The 13,615-nt window shown below is 34.0% G+C and overlaps 1 pseudogene; it reads left to right on the top strand.

Moving 5' to 3' along the window:
* The first annotated feature begins 4,580 nt into the window (after window positions 1–4,580).
* Window positions 4,581–9,146, top strand: LOC106752818 (annotated as a pseudogene).
* The last annotated feature ends 4,469 nt before the right edge of the window (window positions 9,147–13,615 follow it).

Raw genomic sequence — 13,615 nt, forward strand, 5'->3', positions numbered from 1 at the left:
AATGGCCAAAAATATCAAAAACAATGCACTAAGTTCTAGGATTTTCCCTCTTCTTCACAGTTTCTTCATTTCCATATAGCCTTGTGTTTTCTAACCCTTTTTGCCATTACATTACAAGCCAACAAAGTCCTTTTGATCTAGATGAAACCAAAGAGCTTAGCACTTTCACTTAGAGTCTTTTCAAAGTTAAGAATAGAGGTTGACATGTCATGAAGGAGTGAAACAGGATGAGCCTAAACAGTTGAGTGAATATGAGTGGAAACACTAGTTCCTATGAGGCTGAAACTGATTTTTCTGTTCTGCTTATGTTCCTTGCTTAAATTGGCTGAATGAAGTTGTTTTTCACTTGCTTGGACTGCTGAAACTGATGTTTAAGGTTGAGAATTATGATTGTGCAGTTCTGATTGAATGAAATGGTTGAAAAATGATTGAATTGGCAGGATTGAATGAAGCTGTGAATAGGCCCTGTGTTTCTGAATTTTTGTCTAGGGTCTTTATTTTGTAGATGGAGTTTTCTTTCTCTTAGTTTTTCCTTGCCCAGGAGGGCAGTTCCTTAAGTGTGGGGGAGTGTTAACTCTCTATTTTTCCCCCATTTTTCTGTGTTAATAATCTTCTTTTAGGTTAGTTTAGTTTTTAATTTTCTAGAATTAAGGTAGTTTAGAATAATTAGGATACAAATAGGTTTTTGTAGAAATAGTGTTAATTTTCACTTTTTAGTTAAATAAATAGTTTTTTTGATAAATAAATTTTTTTAGATAAAAATATTCAGAAAAATAATAGATTTTTTTAGATTTTTATCTTTTCTTTTTGTTGTTTAAAATTCCTCATTTTTTTTTTTTTGCAGATCAAGCCTTTGGAAGCATTAGGCTGAAATGAAATTGTTGTGCTGAAGCTACTGGAATTAAATTGGGTCGAATTGAGAATGGGCCGGTGCTGAAGGATACTCTGTTTTGGGGTCAATTAGGCAACAAAGGAAGGGATTGAGCGTTTTAGTGAAACGCACGTTTCGACATCAGCAGTTTTAGGGGTCTATTTCCTTCGTTTTCATTTAGGCAAAGAAGCTCGATCAAACATTTGGGGTTTTTCACAATTCTCTCAACCCCTCAACCTAGGGTTCGTCAAGCACAAAAGAAGAGAAGCAGCAATGCAATGAAGCATAAGTGGGCTCCATGGTTGATTTTAGAGCTGATAAGAGGTTCACGACCCAAAAGGGAGCTGACGCGAAAGTTTGATCGGTCAGAATGGAGGTTGGGGGCACGTGTAGAGCTGAATTAAGCTGAGAAGAAGGCAACGTTTGGTGATTCAGAGTTAGTTAGAGAAGAGGATTCGAGAAACTTCAAGTTGTAACTAATTCTTCCCCTTTCCCATATTCTTTCCTTTTCTTTCTTTTTTTGTTTGGATTTTTCCCTATAAAAGGGAGGTATTGTAAAGTGTGAAAGCACAGGTGGTGGGTGACAGACACCACTATACACTCTAAACTCCAAACTATAGATTCTCGGTTCCATGCTTTAAAGTAGATTTCTTTACAACCTTCGTAGGAGTAGATACTTTGCTTCTTGCACTGGGGTTCTTGGATTTTCCATTGGGTGACAGACATTGGTTATCTTAGAAATTCTGGTATTTGTAATTCTGAATTTAGTTTTCCATAAAGCACTTTTTTAGTTTCGATTCGCTTTATATTTGATCTTGTTCGGTTAATTCTGCACTTCATTTTACTTTCCTTGTTTCATCATTGATTTTACATTCTAGTTTTAAATTATGAGTTGCTTTATGTTCATTTATGGTTCCTTTATGATTCTAGCATTTGATTTGGTCATTGAATAAGTAGAAATGATATTTTAGGCATCTGTTTCATTCTTTTTAACTTTTTAGCATTGCTGATTAACAAATCTGTCTAGTATTGTTTATTAATGCGTCTTTTTCCTTTTATGTCTTAGAGTTAGGTTCCTATTAAGTAGATAGTAATTGTATTGTGTTGCAGTCTTTTGATGTTTTAGTCTTAATCAATTTTGGGTTGTTTTGTTTTGAGTTGTTGATTTTAAATGCTCTTCCTTAGCTTTCCAGATTGTTATAAATGAATGTGTGGATATAATTTTGAATTTTGCTTTGACCCATTGTTCTATATTTAATTTTCTTTCAATTTCATTTTGTGTTAAATCTGTTTTAATCTTTTAGCATTGTATATACCAATTAGAGTTTGATTTTCTTCCCATTAATCTTTGCATTTTCAATTCATAATCATGCATTACTGGTTCTCATGCATTTACCCCTGAGTTTCTTTGTTTTCCATATTCAGGTTTTAGCATATTCGGTTTTATCCATCCTTCCTTCATTGCATATGTTTTCTAGGATTAGGCAATTGTTTTCTTTATCTGTTTTTTTTCATACATCATTCATTCAGATAGGTTAAATCATGCATTTGCATTTAGTTTCTTTTGTTTTTAATAATTTGTTTTTCTTTCCCCACCTAGTTTTAGTAGTATTTTTAAATAATGAGGTTTTAATTCTACAATTATAAACTTAATAAGAATCAAGTCCTTAGATTAGACCCTAGGTTACCCGTGTACTACATTAGTGGGGAATTTTGGTTTGTTGAGATTTTAGGCGACAAAAATTCTTTCAACAAACTCATACCTACAAGGACTGTTACTGGATGGAGGATGTGTATTGACTACAGGAAGCTGAACAATGCTACAAGGAAGGATCACTTCCTCCTTCCTTTCTGGATAGATATTCTGGGTATAATCAAATTGTGGTGGTCTTAAAGACCAAGAAAAGATGGCTTTAACCTGTCCATTTGGAATTTTTGCCTACAGAAAAATGTCATTTGGACTATGTAATGCCCCAGCCACTTTTCAGAGATGCAGGCAGGCAATTTTTACAGATCTGATAGAAAAATGCATTGAGGTCTTCATGGATGATTTTTCAGTATTTGGCAGTTCTTTTCATCAATGCTTGTCTAACTTGGATGTAGTACTCAAAAGATGCACCCAATCCAATCTTATTCTCAACTGGGAAAAATATCACTTTATGGTAACAGAAGGTATTGTTTTGTGTAATAAATTTCCTCGAGAGGAATTGAAGTTGAGAGAGCCAAAGTAGAGGTCATTGAAAAACTCTCACCACCAACCAATGTGAAAGGAATCAGAAGCTTTTTAGGACATGCTGGCTTTTATAGAAGATTCATCAAAGACTTTTCAAAAATTGCTAAACCACTGAGCAACCTCCTTGTCAAGGACGTTCCTTTTGTGCTGAATGATGAGTTCCTTAAAGATTTTGATACCTTGAAGAAAAGATTGATTTATGCCTATGTAATTATAGCTCCTGACTGGAAAGACTTTGAGCTGATGTGTGATGTAAGTAATTATGCCATAGGTTCAGTTCTTGGCCAAAGACGAGAAAAGGTTTTCCACACCATTTATTATGCAAGTAAAGTCCTAAATGAAGTCTAGCTGAACTCTGCCACCATAGAAAAAAAGTTTCTTGCTATTGTGTATGCTTTGGAGAAATTTAGACCATATCTCATGGGGTATAAGGTGATTATCTACACTGACCATGCGGCTATTAAATATTTGCTAGCCAAACCAGACTCCAAACCACGGTTGATCAGATGGGTGCTTTTGTTGCAAGAATTTGATGTGGAGATCCATGACAAGAAGGGGAGTGAAAATGTAATTGCTGATCACTTATCTCGGTTGGTAAATAATGAAGTCACAAGCAAGGAAGCAGGGATCTGGGAATCCTTTTCCGATGAAACACTCATGTACATTCAGCAAAGGTTGTGGTTAGCTGATATGGCCAATTTCAAAGCTGTAGAAGTCATCCCAGAAGATCTCAACTGGCAACAAGGAAAGAAATTTTTGCATGATGCTAAACAGTTCGTTTGGGATGATCCTTACCTCTTTAAAACTGGAACAAACAATCTTCTGAGGCGTTGTGTGACTAAGTAAGAAGTGGAAGGAATTTTATGGCACTGTCATAATTCACCCTACGGAAGACATTTTAGTGGAGAAAGGACAACTACAAAGGTACTTCAGTTAGGATTCTATTGGCCTACCTTCTTTAAAGATGCTCATAGTCATGCCATGAACTGTGATAAGTGTCAAAGGACAGGTACCATCTCCAGACGTCATGAAATGCCACTACAAGGCATTCTAGAGGTCGAAGTCTTTGGCTGTTGGGGCATAGACTTTGTTGGACCTTTCCCACCATCCTTCAACAATGAATACATATTGATGGTAGTTGATTATGTAAGCAAATGGGTGGAGGCACTGGCTTGTCCCAAGAATGATTCCAACACTGTCATTAAATTTCTGAAAAGGTAAATCTTCTCCCGGTTTGGAACGCCCAGAGTACTCATTAGTGATGGAGGATCTCATATTTGCAACCACCAGCTTGCAAAAGTACTCAAGCACTATGGAGTAAGACATAAGGTGGCTACACCTTATCATCCTCGGACAAACGGGCAAGCTGAAGTTTCTAATAGGGAGATAAAGAGGATCTTGGAAAAGACAGTTGCCACATCAAGGAACGATTGGTCTTAGAAGTTAGATGATGCCCTTTGGGCATATTGAACTGCAATGAAGACAGCCATTAAACTATCTCCTTTCAAAATGGTTTATGGAAAGGCTTGTCATCTGCCAGTGGAGATGGAACATAAAGCTCTATGGGCATTAAAATTCCTGAATTTTGATCTTGGTGACACTGTAGAAAAGAGATAGAGGCAAATTATTGAACTTGAGGAGATGAGGCTACACGCCTATGATTCTTCTAAAAATTACAAAGAAAAGGTGAAATACTATCATGACCGGAAATTGGTAGAAAGGGTCTTTACTCCAGGACAGTAGGTGCTGCTGTTCAATTCTCGACTAAAGCATATCCCTGGAAAGTTGAAGTCCAAGTGGTCTAGCCCGTTCCTGATCAAGAATGTCTTCCCACATGAAGCAGTTGAGTTGACAGACCCAGCCTCCGAAGACCCACAAAGAAGTTGGGTAGTCAATGGACAACGCCTCTCTACAGTCATGCAGCTGGTTGATGCAACATGAACTTATTGGGTCAAGCTAGTGACGTTCAAGAAGCGCTTGCTGGGAGGCAACCCAGTTCTCTGAACTTTTACTTTTAATTTTTGTTTTTGTTTTAATTCTTGTTTTTGTTCTATTTTATTTTATTTTTATTTTGCTCTGCTTGAATGAACTAAACTGCTTTGATTAAATTGTGCTTGTTTTGTGTAATGGGTTTTGCTTTACGAGATTCTAGTATTTGATTGAGGTTGAGATGGTGCATGAAGTGCTATAAGTGATGAATCCCAATTTGTGAGACAGGTGCTTGAGATAAACTTTGATTGAGATACTAAAAACAATTTAAAACACTGTTATTTGTGATGTAATTTTGATACTAAAAACACCCCATTTCACTTAGAAACTTGCTTGGACTCACACCTTTTCAATAAATTGTGTGAATAAGAGAGTTGAGGTTGATTTCAATGGTTTTATGACTAATTCCCCCTGTTTTGACACAGATTGAAGTAATACTGGAAGAAGAGATAAAAAGCCAAGAAGATGGAGCTCATAAGGGCTCAAAAAGGCACCAGAAGGAGGGAAAACACGAAGCCTGGGCGACCAGAAGCGAAGCTCAAGCGAGTTGTATTGACGTCACTCTGCTTTGTTTCGATTCTTTTGGACCGAGCCTGTTTTGGCACGCCTCTAACACTATTTAGAGGACCCTAGGGCTCTAGGTTTTGCATCCGTGGCAGAGAAGAGCATAGCAATACACTCTTTTCCCAATTCTTAGGCTTTCATTCTCATTCTTTCTTCCATTATTCATAAAGTTCTCACATGTCTATGGGGAACTAATTTCTATTTGCTGTTGGGGAATGATGTAACCTTGTAAATTCTCATGTATTTGAATTGATTCTTAATTTCATATGTTTTTTCATTAATTGTTAGAGTAATTCATCTGTTTTTATTCTTGCTTATACAATAACATGATTTATGAATTGCATGAGTGTTGGGAGGTTCCTTTTAATTCAGGTTCTTGTTGAATTACTCCTAAGGGTTATATTTCTCAGGGATGAGGGTATGAGTCTTGGTCGTCTTAATCTCTTATTCTTCACATCTTTTTACCAGGAATGCTAGGAATTGTATGAACTCATAATTAGGGACAGACTTATTCACTGAGGGATCGGGGTAAGTAATTTAGTGAGAGACGTTGACATTAATGCATAAAGAAGAATTTTTATATACATGAGAGGGAACTTGGTGAAATCTAACCCCAACAACATATCCATCTCATATAAATCAACATTCGTTCATCTCTGTGCTCCTTTGCCATTAATAAATTGCATTTAAGTCTTAATTAATTTTGTTATCACACAACTGTTCAGCGTCGAGATTCTTCTGGAATACGATACTTAGTGATACCATTTTATATTACTTGTGTAACTCGGTACACTTGCCAATCTATCCCAACATTCTTCATCTTCTTTTTACACTACATTCCAGAATATTTTATCATCCTCATTCATCATTAAGTTCTAATGATCTTCAATCACAAGGTAGCTCTCATTGTTGTACCTTGAACCATTTAGGTTTGGCACCCAATCTCCCATGAAAAAGATCACATTCCACTGCATCTAAATATTTTAAAGGAAAATTCATCAGTATATATACAAACACACACACTAGACATTTCTAACTTTAAATCACAAAATATGTTGTTGCAGTTTCTCAATTCAATGGAAGAAAGAATGTGATTCTAGTTGAGAAAAAAATCTGAAGAAATGGGTTTTGCCATAAAGAATTAAATTCAGCGCAAAGCAATGCAAATCTATGTTGTTTTTGATGAATATGCATAAAGAATTAAATTCAAATCTATACGAAGCAAAGAAACTAACATAGAAACCTACATTAACCTAGCAAACTTAGAGAAAACTAGTAAACTCCAACCAAAGACATGAATGAGGAACCAAAATACATACATATAAATCTAGAAAACATATAAGTACAATGGAAAAATACTGCTGTCAAGTTTGTTATTAGTTTTATTGAAGGTAAATTATGACGGATTTAATTTCTTGTATTGATACGTATATAGAATCTTATGGCATATTTAATAAAACTTTTTAACAGTGATTAATTACTTCAATTTTTATTTATCTAAAGGGCTGAGCTAAAATCAAATCCCCTTATTTTATATTCTTTAAAGACAAGAAATCTAATCAATTACATATAATTTATTACTACTCATTTGAGTCTTCACGTCTATAAAAAAACATACACTTAACCTAATATAGAACAATGATATGCATACCAAAAACATATTGTATAATGAAATTTAATACTATAAAAAAATTATTACTTTTAGACATATTGTATAATAACATTTACCAAGTGTAATGAGATACAGAAGAAGACGAAGATGTTTTTTCTCTCCTCTCCTATGTCCTGTCATAAGCTGCTCCAAATTCTTCAAATACTACAAGATGAAAAAAAGGGTTAACACTACAAAAATGTTGAATTTTATTAGAGGTTTATTTCCGGCGGTTTTGGAAACCTAGGTAAGTTTTGGCGGTTTCAAATTATAAATAATTTTTTAAAAAAACCATTACGACTTATTATGATTAACCTAATATGCCTTTCTTAGTGCCTTTTTATTTTTCTTCACTGTCATTTTGAGTTCATCTCTTCATCTGCCCCTTCGACTCTTCATTTCCACTTAGACTCTTCATCTTTGTAGACTATCATCTCCTTCACGTCGTCATTCACTGTGCCACCTTCATTAGATCTCCATCTTCTTCACCTTCCATCCACCACCTTGCACTCGTATCAATCACCGTGAGTAATCAGAATGTACAACAATGCCAGGGATCTAACATTTTTAATCTTTGAACGAGCATTGACAGTAATATAAACCTAAGATCACAGAAGAACATGCATTTTTCATATCACAAAGAATGTTTTTAAAAGAACTTATATTATACTATTATGTTAAATAAGTATTTAAGAATGCAATCTATCAAACATATTAGTCCAAAATTCAAAAGTCACTGGAATGATAACATCAAGTTTAAATACTTAGATGAAACAATTAAAGATTTTAAGGATTTGTTTGTTTGTGTTATTTGTACCCATTTTTTGTAAGCTGCGTGTTTAATGTTTGCTCACTTTGATAACTTCCTTTTCTCCTTGTGCATGTTTAGCAATGGCATGCTTCAAATAGTACAGCTTCCAGTTCTCCTCTCCAGTACAATATACTTGATGAGCCTAGCCCTCTGGGTTTACGTCTTAGGAAGAGCTCTCCACTATTACATTTGATACAGAAGAAGCTTTCTCAAGGGACTACTTTTATTGCGAATACACAAAATGAAAATTTAAGCTCTGGTTTGAAAAGAGAAAGTCCGACTGCGGCTGCATCAAGCTCTGTTGAAAAGCTTAAGGCTTCAAATTTCCCAGCACTTTTAAGAATTGTTTCGTGGAAGGTATATTCTAGATAACTACTTGTCTTTAGAATTTTGGAAAACTATTATTTTCATTGAGTTTTAAATAACTCAAGGCAGTAAATCAAAGCACGAGGGTGACTTAGTGGAAAAATGTTACTTCGCTAAACGAAAGCTAGTTTGGGAAGTTCTTGAAGGCGAACTAAAGACAAAAATGGAAATCCAGTGGTCAGATATCATGTCACTTAAGGAAAATTGTCCTGATACGGGACCTAGCTCGTTGACTGTAGCTGTAATTTGTTCTCATACCTCTCTATATACTTACTTTGAGTGTTCTTTTACAATGCAATGATACAAAGACGTATGTTGTGGCTGAATGTTCAGTTTCATTTTCATTGAACTATTGATGTGTTTGTGCATTGTAGCTCGCAAGACAACCTCTTTTCTTCAAGGAGACTAATCCTCAACCTAGAAAGCATACACTATGGCATGTTTTTATAGTCAAGCATGTTTTTATTTTGTGTAATTTGAGTAGATAGTGAAGAAGAGGAGGAGGAGAATCTTCCCGGTGAAAGGTTAAGATAATGGTAAATTTGTTATGGAAATAATGGCTTGTTTTTTCTTACCTGATTATGTGATAATTTTCCATCATTGAAAATTGTAGATGGATGATGATACCGAGAGTGATGAGGAAAGTGAAAGTGATGAATAGATCCCTGTGAAAGGTACATCCCATATATGTGTTTGATTGTTGTACATGCTCTTACCTTCAAAAGTTTGTAAGATCAATGTTAGTTCACTTATTCATTCATCAGTAAGTCAAATACTTTAGTTTGGAATGGCTTCAAAAATCTTTTTTCTTCTCTATTTACATGTTGCATCTTTTATGAATTTGTTATTTGGTTTCAGTGTTAGTTTATAGTTGCTTTTTGTTTAGCTTTCTTTTCTTCTTTTTGTGATAACCCCGAAAATCAAGAAGGTGATATGAGGAGTTTCTGAATTTTGACGTTGCTACTCGTTCTTTAGAAAAACAATTTGTTGAATTCCAAACAGAGTTATTGACAATGTAATTGTCAATTTTTTTCATTTCTGGATCACAGACATATCTTTCAGATATTTGGTGTCAATATTTTGATCATTTACTACATCAATTATACTCTTTGCATGGTGTTTTTGTCTATATCCCTTGCAAAGATAATGGAAAAGCTTCAGTGCTACAAATATATATATTTGGAAAAAGGTTGATTGACACCTATTATTATTGTTATTTGACATTCTTTATTGAAATAAAACTGTCTTAACAAAAAAAAAAAACTTTTTGTATTTATAAAGAAAAAGAAAGAGAAAAAAACCAAGCCACCTAGAGATTATTGAGAATGTTGTCTTATACAGAGATTGAGCAGTTGAAGGTTGATTTGCAGAAGCAAGAATCTGCTGTTTCTGAATACAGGGATGAGATCAACAGATTGTCCAGTGATGTGGAAAGCATCCCAAAGGTTGTGGAAAACATGGGTTTCACTGATAAAAAGAACTATATTGAATTTTGAATAGTTGGGATGGATCTTGAAGTTGATAACATAATGGGATACTATGCAATTACCTTTATTTTAAGCAAAGATATTCATCATATTAATACGTAGAAATATTTTACTTGGGTTGTTCAATTTTCTTGACGCTTGCTCTTCTCTCTTCATTTATGTGTGATAACTAAAGGAAACAAAAGCCTACAAGAAATGGGCAAAGAAAATATCAAAAACCAAGCCACCTATCAGTCCTATAAGAAGGCGGACAAAGTAAGTTTATCAGCAGCGTTTTATTTTATCTTTTTCTCTGTTGCACTTTAACTTAAGGCATACTGATGTTTAAATCTTTCATGTGATTCCTTAGTATATGATTATGGAATGAAGATTCAGTATTTCATTATTATAAAGATCTTCTCTTTTTATGTCTTTGAAACTTCCCATGTTTTGTTATTTATTATATTATATAGTAAATTGGAGTCAATTGTAAGGGAAGCTACTTTCCAAAGGTGGATGAGACTAGCTTGAAACCATTAACTGTATAAGTTGAGTTGAGATAAAAGGAAAATGAATACTAGCTACTGTAACTGATTGTAATATACTAGCTGATCTTACATTTGTTTACATTAATACAATGTTTCCTGTATGTAATTAAGATATAATGGTAAAAAATGCAAGGAAATTTGTAGCCAACTAAGGTTAATAATGGCAAAAATGCAATGAAATTTGAGAGACAGGAGTGCAACATTTATTTCCTTATCTATCTATCTATCCATTTGGATATTATAATATTTTATTCTATAATATTATATTCAATATTTCAGAGACACGAACTGTAGCATTTATTATAATTGTTGAGATTGTTGATAAGGAAAGCACTGGTTTAGCTGAACTTTAATTTCACAATGCTCTAGTTACTCTGGATTTTGATGATGACAACACATTATTAATAACACATGTATTGTTATGTATTACATGTTCTATTCTTTATTGTGGATGAAATATAAATGAACATGTTTGTTGATACTGATATATGAATGCATATTCATTGATCTTATGGATGATACATCACTTATGATTGCATTACATATGTTTATGAAAAAAAAAAACCACGTGCACTTTGATGAACTTATATTGTGTGTCATAACTGCAAGTTTTAAGTCGACTTCATTATGAAGTAAGTCGATTAAAACTCGTGACTATGCATAGATTTTCAAAAGTAGTTTTGTGTGTGATTTTGCATTGAAAATATTTCCAAACTGAGCTGAAGTGTCTAAGTCGACTACATGCGTAGTGGATCCGACTTAGTTATTTGATTTGAAATTCTATTAATGCCTGTGTACAGTAACGGTTATATTTCAAATGTCTGTTAAAACATTTATGATAGTCAACTGTATTAAATGAAAAGTCAATTTGGTTGTTATGACTGTTGTTAATTTGCTTAACTATTATAACTGTCTGATGACAGTCGACTTAATTAGTAGCACAGTCGACTACAAGAGCATATAATTTATAGAAAACTATAAATAGACGTGACTCAGTTGATCACAAGAGACTTTGGATATTCTAACATTTTCATTTTGATTTACAGATTGTGATCTCTAAGAAAAGGCTAAAAGAACTCATCAAGAAGACAGTGAATATCTTTCTTGCAAGAGTGTCTTAAGGAGGAATTGTATTGCACTTACTGTTTGATCAGATTTTGCACAGTTGGTGTATTCATATTGATCAAGACTCGTGGAGTATGGACACTTTGAGAATTGTTCAAAGTGGGTTAAAGATTTCAGAGGAGGGGATATCTTGCTATAGATCTTTCTGTTGCTGCCTATATTTTGGTTAGAGGGTTAGAGGTGTTTTATATTTTTGACGTGGAAGTCTCTATAAAAGCCTTGTTGTAAAAACCTTGACCATTATAGTGCATTTTCTTCTGGATTGTGGAAGGACATTGGATGTAGGCATTAAGGTCGAACCAGTATAAAAACTCTGCTGCACTTAGAATTTTCATTTCTTGCAATTCAAGAAACTTTGTAAAGGTTTTTACTTTGGGAAAAAGATTTTGAAAAGACTCTAATTTTTAAACCTCACCAATTCAACCCCCCCCCCCACTCTTGGCGCTGAAACTGAGTCATCTTGTTTCCAACAATAATATTGTTGAATTTCGTAGTGCTAGAATGACTGAGAAATATTATTAAAATTACCTTGTTACTCATAATTCAAATTCAAAAATATATTTTAAATTAGAATACATCTTTTCAAAATTGAAAATTATTTTAAAAAGATTTGCATATGTTTTTGTTTTTAAAAATTGAAAATTAACTGCAAAGACATAATTCAGATGTGATGGAGTAACAGGTGAAAAAGTACATGGGGATGACAGAAAAATTACACAAAAGAGAAAAAGAAATGGTAATAGATGTCACGATCAATAAAAAATTGAGTTATCACTACCGGCGGTTTTTGGAGGGAGTCCTTGGAAATAGGGGCACTTATAAGAAGTTCTAGCATTTCCGACGGTTCCCATAAAACCTCGGGAAATTATTGTGGTTTTGTACAAAACCGTCGGTAATATTTAACGATGTTGCTTTTTCCAGGGGTTATTGCAATTGCGGGAAACGAATTTTCCAAGGATTAAAACCGCCGGTAACTTTAAAAATAACCCTTGGAAAAATTATATATTTTTGTAGTGTAAGTACTACATCTATCACAATAGTGAAACTAAGGAAGAGATAAAAAGCCTGAAATTGGACAAAACAAGTTTTCATAAATAACATATATTAAACTACAACAAAAAAAAGAAAGAAACTTTCAGAGATACTTTCCCTTACACCTTCTTCGCCATTACACCTTACAATTTGTGAGCCTTCTTTGCCATTACACCTTACGAATCGCTTGAGATGGCTAGCTTGGATCAATTCCTCAATCTTATTCCTGAGTCTCACACACTGATCAACAATGTTTCTTCATATCAACATCTAATGATGTTTGGGACTTTTTAGGTACTTGTATGTGGTCTTCCTATAGAGCTTCCTCCAACACGTGACTTATAGGATTGATGTGTACCATGAGAACTGAGTAGGCTTGGGCTCTCTTTAGCGGAAACCACTTTTTTGTGTTGAGTCTCAACTAGCTCCTCTTTTCTTCGCTAGCATGGCCTCGACACAAATATTATTTGTTAGAAATGAAGTGTCTTGTTTCTCAACACCGAGAGGGTGGGTTGATATGGTGATTAATAAAAGCAAATGCTTTTTTAATCTTTTCACAAACTTAGAATGATCTTTAATCTTTCTTGTAATTTAAGTAACGTGTACGCAATGAAAGTAAAAGAGATAATGAAAGAAATACAAACAGAGGATTTATACTGGTTTGACCTCAATGCCTACATCCAGTTTCCCTTCCAATCAACCTTAGATTGAAGGATTTTTCACTATAATGCAATTCAATCACAATCAAATGTAATTCAACCAATATTCAGAATAATCATTAGATAGGAATCCAAAACAACCTACTCTCATTCCTTTTGACAAAACCAAAGTACAATCACAATAAAGTTCATAACCAGATGGCTAAAACACCAGACTTACAGCTTTTCAAAAGAAAGCAAGAAAATTAAAACAAACATAAATAAAACATCAAGACAAACATCACTAGGACACTAAAATCC

This window comes from Vigna radiata, unplaced genomic scaffold (genome assembly GCF_000741045.1).
Source record: "Vigna radiata var. radiata cultivar VC1973A unplaced genomic scaffold, Vradiata_ver6 scaffold_48, whole genome shotgun sequence".
NCBI lineage: Eukaryota > Viridiplantae > Streptophyta > Magnoliopsida > Fabales > Fabaceae > Vigna > Vigna radiata.